This window comes from Mercenaria mercenaria, chromosome 7, assembly GCF_021730395.1.
Source record: "Mercenaria mercenaria strain notata chromosome 7, MADL_Memer_1, whole genome shotgun sequence".
Taxonomy (NCBI): Eukaryota; Metazoa; Mollusca; class Bivalvia; order Venerida; family Veneridae; genus Mercenaria; species Mercenaria mercenaria.
In genome coordinates this window covers 87,064,504-87,074,432 of record NC_069367.1, presented here as the reverse complement: position 1 = coordinate 87,074,432, position 9,929 = coordinate 87,064,504, and positions in this window count along the sequence as shown.

The following is a 9,929-nucleotide window of genomic DNA, read 5'->3' as shown; positions in this document are numbered from 1 at the left end:
TACTGGTTAAATCATCCCAGTCCTACTAAAACAAGAGGGCCATGATGGCCCTATATGGCTCACCTGAGTACCATTGCTCTTAATGATAAGAAGTTTTGACATAGATCACATAGGCATACACATTAAATATCATCAGGCTAAATATTTTCTTGTAACAGTCTCTTTTGACCTATGAGTCACTAATCAGGGACAATCTCCAAACAAAGTTTGAGGGTCCAAGGTTCAAATGCTGCATTTTTGTACTAGCATGACCATTCCTTACCCTGGAAGACATAAATAACATTTAAAACCAACCTCATTTGATGCTGCTGAGGTATATTCATTTAATACATAAAATAAAGGGAGATTAATTTGTCAAAAATTCAGTCAAGTTATCTACTCTGATTGTCCGAGTCAATCCGATGGCACAAATGACATTTCAAATCAGTATCTTTATTGGTTACCGAGATACAGCCATTTTAATTTGAAACAAAGGGAGGCAAATTCTGAACATAAAATGGATAGGAATTTTACTTGTTCATTTGGATTAAATTTCGTGGATTGACTCAACCAAGAAATCCATGAAAATTAGTCCCTCACGAATATTTATGATTTCACAGTATACAAATTCTTTTATCTTAATAGTTTACTAAAATGTATTTTAGCTGGACTGTGAAGAAAATTTGAAATCGTTTTTCATAAGTTTGATTCCTCTAGCAGTGGGATAAGAAGCGTACAGGTGTCTCACAAGGAGGTAAACTTTCTGCATTTGTGACATTAAACTTACAACCTCCCGATTAAGGAAAAAAATGGGGCATAATGTATAATATATTGATGCCAGATTTATGGATCTTGTGTCGAATGATCTGGGTGATGATATGAAACAATTGTTTTAAGTTTGAATCAAGTAGGATTGCTCTCCATATACTTCATATAGTTGGGCTAAAAACAAATCATACCATGTGTTTCAAGCTGGAAACAGCTGAACTTCATTGTGCTTTTCCCACTGATGTAGTATGTATTGAAATCTGCCTGTTTCACTCCCACTGATGTGTATACACTCAAACCGGTGTTAAAGACCACCTCTGAACAGAGACCACATGGCTCTAAAGAACACATGTTTTGTTTCCCATTTTTACATTTACATTATATTTTAACTTGTGAATAATGACCACCTCCCAATAAAGACCACATTTTGACTCTCCCAAGGGTGGTCTTTATAGACAGGTTTGACTGTACTGCAATCTGCTCACTCCACTCCCCTCGAGCTCTTCTACCGAAGTTCATTGGCAGTTGTAGAATCATGTTGTAGATCACCTTTGAATAAACCAGAAAATATTGCTGTTTCTTTTGTATGCTAAAAAAATATTTCTAAATTGTGACCTTATTGCATCACACAATTTAAGCTTGCACTGAAACATAATACTAATACTAATACTAAGGGTAAGGGTAAGGTAAGGTAAGGTAGGTAAGGCAAGGCAAGGCAAGGCAAGGCAAGGCAAGGTAAGGTAACGTAAAGTAAAGTAAAGTAAAGTAAAGTAAAGTAAGTAAGTAAGTAAGTAAGTAAAGTAAGTAAAGTAAGTAAGTAAGTAAGTAAGTAAGTAAAGTGAGTAAGTAAGTAAGTAAGTAACAACTTTATTTCCAGAGGCTACACATTGGGTTTCCCCATCTGCCATGTGTGCCTCAATATAATATATACAGTATATACACATCATTAGACAAACATTATCAAGCATAGAATATCATTAATACAAAATGTACAATACAGGATTTAAACAAGCAAGCCAAAGAAAAAAGATATAGAATGAGGTAGTTATAATCCAAAACCAACAACAAAAATAAACTAGAGCTGTCACTAATGGTGACAAATGCCCCCACAACACCTTGACCTTTGTCCTGGTGACCTCAAAGTCAGTAGGGGTGGTGTACTCAATAAGTACTATCAGCATGTGAAGTTTGAAGGGCCTAGGTGAAGTGGTTCGCGAGTAAAGTGCCTTCATGAAAAAAGTTAACGTTGGCTCCTGTGACCACGACTTTTGACCTGGTGACCCCAAAGTCAGTAGGGGTGGTGTACTCAGTAAGTACTATCAGCAAGTGAAGTTTGAAGGTCCTGGGTGCAGTGGTTCGCGAGTAAAATGCCTTCATGCAAAAAGTTAACGTTGGCCCCTGTGACCTTGACCTTTGAAACGGTGAACCCAAAAGTCAGTAGAGGTGGTGTACTTAATAAGTACTATCAGCATGAAGATTGAAGATCCTGGGTGCAGTAGTTCGCAAGTAAAGTGCCTTCATGCAAAAAGTTAACGTTGGCCCCTATGACCTTGACCTTTGATCTGGTGACCCCAAAGTCAGTATGGTTCGTGTACTCAATAAGTACTATCAGCAAGTAAAGTTTGAAGGTCCTGGGTGCAGTGGTTCGCGAGTAAAGTGCCTACATGCAAAAAGTTTAACATTGTGACAAACTAACGAACGAACAGACAGTTTACAACAGCTGTCGACTATTTCGATGCTGGATAGTGGAACTTTGCACATCTGAGGAAACCAGAGCTGTTACTGGAGTGTTTAATGACACCAATTGTGGATGAAGGTATTGCACAATAGCCTGAGTCTATGTCAAAAATATCAACTTAAAGTAATAAGAGAGGTAAAGATAAAATGTATCAAAACACTTTATATCCTAAGCAAAAAGGGGCATAATTAATGAAAAATTGATGCCAGAGTTATGCACCTTGCATCATAAATTATGGTGTGGGTGATGATGTTGAACAACTATTTCAAGTTTGAATCAAATCCATTCAGTAATAACAGAGATAGAGTGAAAGTGCATCAAAACTTTAACCTGAAAATCTAAGTGAAAAGGGGGGATAATTAATGAAATATTAGTGCCAGAATTATGGCCCTTATGTCAGATGATGTAGATGATAATTAGGAATAAGTATTTCCAAGTCTGAATCAAATCCATCAAGTAATTACAGAGATAAGTTGAAAAAAGAGAAAGTGTAAAAAACTTTTAACACGGAAAGACGCTGACGCCGGGGCGAGTAGGATAGCTCTCCTTATACTTTGTATAGTCGAGCTAAAAACTAATATGCCTCCCTTCGGGAACATAAAAATGCATTCTTATTTGACTTGGAATTACTGTTTGAGATAGCGATGGTTCCTTTAACTGTTTAATGCACAAGAGCTGTCAGATGACAGTGAGCTCGACTATTCTCAGTGCTCGATAGTACAATATAAGCTATGAGTAAAACTTTAAAATTACAATAAGCATAAGTCGAAAAGGGGCCATAATTCAGTCAAAATGCTTGATAGAGTTGCCTCCTCCTTTTTACAGACTGGGGTCATGATAGTAAACAAGTATGCAAAATATGAATTTCAAAGCAATATCTCAATGGACTTCGAAAATATTTGTGGTGGTACGCAAACTTTAACATTTGTGTGACGCTTACACTCACGCTAATGCTCACGCCGATGCCGGGGCAAGTAGGATAGCTCCCCTATTCTTCGTAGGTTGTATTTATGAATTTGATTTTCATTTTGAAATTTTTCTTTCAAATAGTCAGATGTTGTTTCAAAAAATTATAGATTTATACATAAATATTGCCTTCATTTATTAATTCAAAATTTATAGATTTATACATAAATATTGCCTTTTTTATTTATTCAATAAAATTTAATTCCATTCAGTTAAGTTCCTTGAATAAAGCTGCAGATGTGGGGTCAAAACTTTTATCAAGAATTAATCGAGCAGCTCTTTTGGAATTTAATCACTTCTGAGATATGATCGTCAGTGCAGTTTCCCCAAATTGTGCAGCAATAGTCCAAGTGTGGAAGTATTATAAGCATTCCAAAATAGTTTCCTTGTATTCAGATCAAGATAGTGTAAATATAATTGTGTATTGCATTTCTTAAGTGTTTTGTGAACTTGTATTTCCATTTGAGTCCATTATCAACATGCAAGTGCATTTCAATTAATCAGTCTAAAGGACAATTGCAGACCATGTCAAAGGAAGTTCAGTTTAGTGATTACCATACTCTGACTACAGCACCTTACAAATATACTGTAACATAGTGTTAAAAAATAAAATGAAAACTAGATGCCCTCGGGCAAAATGTCAAGCCCGCCAGCTGTCAAAAGGACTGGGAGTTGCACATGACACTCATGGTCTCACGGAGGCAAACATTTATGCCAAAAAAAAAAAAAAAAGTGATTGCAAAATATTACAATATAAATTATTTAAAGTAACAACAAAAGGGAAGTAATTCTAGGATCTTGCGCATGACACTCCCTCTCATGGTGATGAACAGTTATGCCAAGTTACATCAAAATCTCTCTATGCATCAAAAAGAACTGCTCCAGACAAAGTCATTCTTATATCTGACTTTTGACCTCTTAAGTGTGACCTAGACCTTAGACCTAGGGACCTGGTTCTTGCGCATGACACTCCATCTCAGGATGGTGAACATTAATTTGTGCCATGCGACAACAAAATCTCTCTATGCATGAAGAAGAAATGCTCCGGACAGTCATTCTTGTATCGTTTGACCTCTAAGTGTGACCTTGACCTTAGACCTAGGGACCTGGTTCTTGTGCATGACACTCCGTCACATGATGGTGAACAATCGTGCCAAGTAACATCAAAATTCTTCCATGCATGACGAAGAAATGCTCCGGACAGTCATTTTTGAATTTGACCTGCAATTGTAACATTGACTTTTAAGATAGGAACCTGGGGTTTGCGCATAACACTCGTCTCACTGAGGTTAACATCCATGCCAAATATAAACAAGATTGCTCCAAGCATATCAAAGATATGGTCTGGACAAACAAATCCGGACGGACGTACGAACGCACTCACATACACCGAACAGCCATTTGGACAACTATGTCTTCGCATCCGCAAGCGGGCTCGACAACAGAAATATAACTAGGTGTTTTTGACACAAAAACATATGTCTCACCCCTATGTATACATTTAGCTCTGGTGGCCATTTTCTGCAGCAAAGCAGAACATGTCGGCAGTATGCACAACTAGGCTTTGTACTGATGTGATGTTTCGACAAAATCTGTCTAGCAGTCTGACCAGTGAAAGTCGGACAAGATTTTTCTTATTAGAGCTCTGGTGGCCATTTTGCAGTGAAGCAGAACGTGCCAGCGATATGCAAAACTAAGGCTGGTACTGATCACTCCTTTGATGTTCTGTAGAAATCCAGCCAGCAGTTTGACCTGTGAAAGGTGGACAAGATTTTTTATTTTTAGCTCTGGCGGGCATTTTGTGCAGTGAAGTGGAACATAGCAGAGACGTATATAACTAAGCTTGGTACTGATTGTTCCTGTGGTTTTGATGAAATCCAGCCAGCACTTCGACCTGTGAAAGCTGGACAAGATTTTCTATTTTTAGCAATATGCAAAGCTGTTACTGATCACTCCTTTGGAGCTCTGCCGAAATCTGGCAAGCAGTTTGACCTGTGAACACTGAACAAACTTAATGCAGATGGATGGACATTCAGACGTCGAAGGCAAAAACAGTAAGCATTCTTGACCTATGGGGGAGACATAGTAAATCAGGTGAGCTAATGGATTAACTTAAATGTTTGACTAAATACTCACAACTTCTGGTTTCAGCAAGACTGGGTTAATCTGCAGCAGCTACATAAACCCGCCTTTCTGTGACATATCTTGCAAGCTCACGACTTGTGGAGTTACTGGCTGGAGTCAAATCCCTTATTGACTGTTAACTTGTGATATTTATACTTTTGGCACCATAATTTGTCTCCTTTACCTCTGCCAATTTTCCTTTATCATCTTCTGAAACAATTTCAAAATTTGTTAACACATGGTTTAGTCCTGTGCTTTTAACTCATTTTGTATGAATGCATCGTCCCACTGTTATCAGTGTACTGCATTCCAATTCTCAGTGGTATTAGGCCAGTGCATGCTGCATAAATGTGTCATTACAGCAGTAGCTCTAAATTCTGAGTGACACTTTCAGTCATCACATTTCAATGCTCTTAAAAGTGCCATGATGGCCCTATATTGCTCACCAGAGTTTAATTGCTCGCTTGAACAAATTTCTTTGCTAAAGCTTCAAAAACAAAAAAAAAAGTAGGTGAGAAGGTCATGGTGAAGATTTTTCAAGATATGTACTGAAATCTGTTAAAAAAATATACAGTTGGTCCATGCCTCTTTGCTGTAACTTCAAAAACAAGAAAGTAGGTCAGCAGGTCAGGGTTAATATTTAAGATGAATAAGATGAAATACTGTATTCTATCAGTGAGATATAATCCATATCACTTACCCTTTATCACTCCTTGTAAAAATAATATAGCTTTGCAGATCTACTTGTACACTGTGTACAAATTTTAAATCATTTGCTTAAAACAGGCTGATAATTGTAGTTGCACTTTGTTCTTTACAGTATATTTCTTGATTCAAATTATTTTACTTAACAAGAATTTCATAACGTTATGCAGCAAGAAATAAAATAAAATGGAACTTTATATTGTGTGTGTCTTTCTAAAATCACATTATGTCTGATGTCACGTTAGTATACGTCCGTCTATTTCCCATGCCGAGATTAAAATCTATTTCAAAATGCATATCTTGACGTAAGTATTGGTAAGCATAAAATAAAAAGCAAATCTGTTTGTTTTTCGTGAATACAGAATATCTCAATGAGAATTGGTACAATTTCACTCACGCTACACGTTCATGAAAATATCTGAAATTTTCTCACTTCTCAGTGAGATATATTCCATATTCTTTCAAAACAAATATCCTCTATATTATGATGTGTTTTGATTGACTGGATGTATTATTCACTTAGTAAAATCAATGTTATAAAATTACAATAATACCTATTTAAAATCATTTTTAAGAATAATGTTTTCATTAAAATTTTGTTCCTTAAATCTGTGCATAATGAAACTTAGCAATTTATCATAGCTGTTTATTTTGTAGCCCAACAAATTCTGATGAGAGATTATAGTTATTTCCATGTGTCTTTTAATTCAACAGTCTGTTACCCCTTACACTGCTAAATTTACATGGGGTACATACTTAAAATGTACGGACTAAATGGCGAACAGTGCAGATCATGATCAGACTGCATGGATGTGCAATCTGATCTTGATCTGCACTGGTCACACGTCCAACATGATACAATTAAAAACTTACTGTACTGCACAGCTGCATTAAATTAATTTTCACAGTACAAATTCCATACCTATTAAAATTTGATATACAATGTCATGTTGCAAATTAACAAAAATACCCCAAGCAACAAACTACAAATCTCATAATATCTCCAGGTATTCAGTGGTATACATTAAAACCTGCTGCAAGTCTCCTCTATTAAGCAGCCAACCTGTCTTAAGCAGCCAGTGTCTCATTTTCCAAAATGGTCATCATTCTATAAACGACTGTATTATGCAGCCACTTTTTCCACTCTTGGTTTGGCTTACAATTTTATGTATTGACAATTTTTTCAATATACCTCCTTGGTCAACGTGGGTGAAAGGGGGAAACTTCAGAATAGCAGTTCTATTGTGGCGATAAGGTTTTAGGGGCCAGATGAGTTAAAGTTACTACAAAAAATAACAAAAGTACTTCTTTAATTGGTTACATGCCATTATATTAATAATTATTAATTAAGAAATGACGATCAAGACAAAACACAACTCTGTGTTCTTTAATGCACAAATGGGTTGGATGAATCTTCACAGAATTTGTTCAGTGGTATTATCATATTTGGTTTATCTGCTACTATTTACGCTTTGGTCGCCATTCTTGTCTTTAAAAGGTTCGATGATGAAACTTGATAATTCAATTAGCTGAAAATTGGGAAACTAAGTGTGCACACTTCCGTTCAGACTGTAAAGTAAATATACAGCCGCACCAAGTATTTTAATAACAAAAAAAACCTTGCGTTAAATGATACCAGACTACCTTCATTAAACCTTTATCAAATATTGTCATTCAGACCCTCCAATGTTCTTTGAGCTGATCCCCTTCTCCGAACTCTTGGGCTACTGGTGTTACTTTATTACATTCTTCTTTGCAGGAAACCAACGATCATGTCTGAAGTAATGAATGTTTTTGTTCGTATCAATGTTTTTTGTCTGGGAAAGAAGATAATGTTTGAGAAAATTGCCTAGCATTCATTGTCCTTTACCAGAAACAGAACAGGTATCATCAACACTCTATTTTTACAAAAAAAGCAACAACATTTCTAAAAGAAGTGACATTGTCTTTAAAATCAGCATACAGTAAGAGAGGGGAAAAAGTGGCTGTTTAGCGCATGTCGCTGCTTAATGCATGTCATTTATAAAATGAAGGGGAAAATGACGGCACTGGCAGCTTAAGACAGGTTGGGCTGCTAAATGAGGCAACCCAGCAGTGGTTTTTACAGTATGCTAAATTGTAGCTATGGCGGATTGTCCAAAGTAAAACTTTCTGCTCAAGTGATTTGGATCTGGCGGCCTGTCAGCAGTAAAGCGGCCATTGCGCAGAGACACTAATTACATTAATGCTGTTTTTAAGTCAATTTGCACACATACGAAAGCTTTCAACCCACCATTTTTAAGAATGTGAAATAAGTTCAGTATTTTAGTAACAGATTTAACTTTAGCACCCAATAGACAACGAATACAGATATATGTACCTTTCTAGTTGTTACAGGGTTTTTTTTTTTTTTGGTTTGTTAAAACTATCTCCATTAACAGCATATAGCTACGTGAGAGGAAGCTATACCTGTACAATCCATGAATGTGACTGATTGAATTGTATTTCTAATTAAGTTGAACTCGGAGAGTTCCTGTATTGACAAAGAATTGATTCAATTTTGAATTTTTTAATAACGATTGTAGTTTCTGTTGCAATAAAAACTTTGTAGCAGTGAGCATTAGAACCTTTAACAGTTTACTTCACCTTTTTTGGCAATGGCAATATGCTTTAACCTTTACCTGCTTTTTTTCTATAATGGATGGTCAATCAATTTTATTTGCGGCAGTACCACTTTTTGATTCAATGGGGTGGTCCATCTGCTGAAATTTACTGTGTATAGCCAACTGAGGGTACGGGCTGATCTTGGTTCTGCACTGTTCATCAACAAAAAAGCAGACTCATTATGCCGGCAGGAGGTGAAAGTTTAAAATGGTCTCGTGTGTACTCCTTTCTGCAGAAGTTCAAAGGTTAAAAATGGCCTGTTTATGAAGTAATAATTTAAAATGAATTTAGTTTCATTTACAACAACATTTTCTTGTAGATGTGACCAGCTTTTATCTGTTCTATGGATGTTTTATCACGTGAATCTTACGATATGTGAGATACCATCTGTCCGAGTTGGCTACGTATGGTGTGTGAGGGAATTATACTTTTCCAGCTGGGCATTTTTCTTACAGCATGTGACCATTTTCACCATCCGTTGATTAATGGCCTTCTGTTTTCTCATCATCGGCGTTCTGCTAATAAGGTTGTTTATGTTTTGGAACTTAGCATCTAAATCTTGGTTAAAAAGGTTACATGGGAATATATTAGTTAAATCATCCTAAACTAAGGTCTAAATCAATCATCCTCCACCTCTATTTAATGAGTGGAGGAGAAGAGAAGAAGTTAACATTTAACTTGTGTTTGAACAGGTGAAACATATCACATGATGAAACCTTTTTTAAAAACAACACTACAAGTTATAATTATAAACAGCCAATACATACAGCTGCTATCATATTTGGTTTTGAAAATCAGTCTTGTAGCCTGCTACTTACATTTCCAGCTGTCTCATTCAACTATCTTTGGTCTTTGTTCTCTAGAAAACAGGATAAATGTAAGGAGACTTGTTCATGTTGTTAATTCAATGTTTAATATACCCAATAGTTTCCTTACTATTGCTCCAAATGTCATTCCAGGTTTAATATTTATTCTATCTTATATCCTGTAATATACTATAATATGT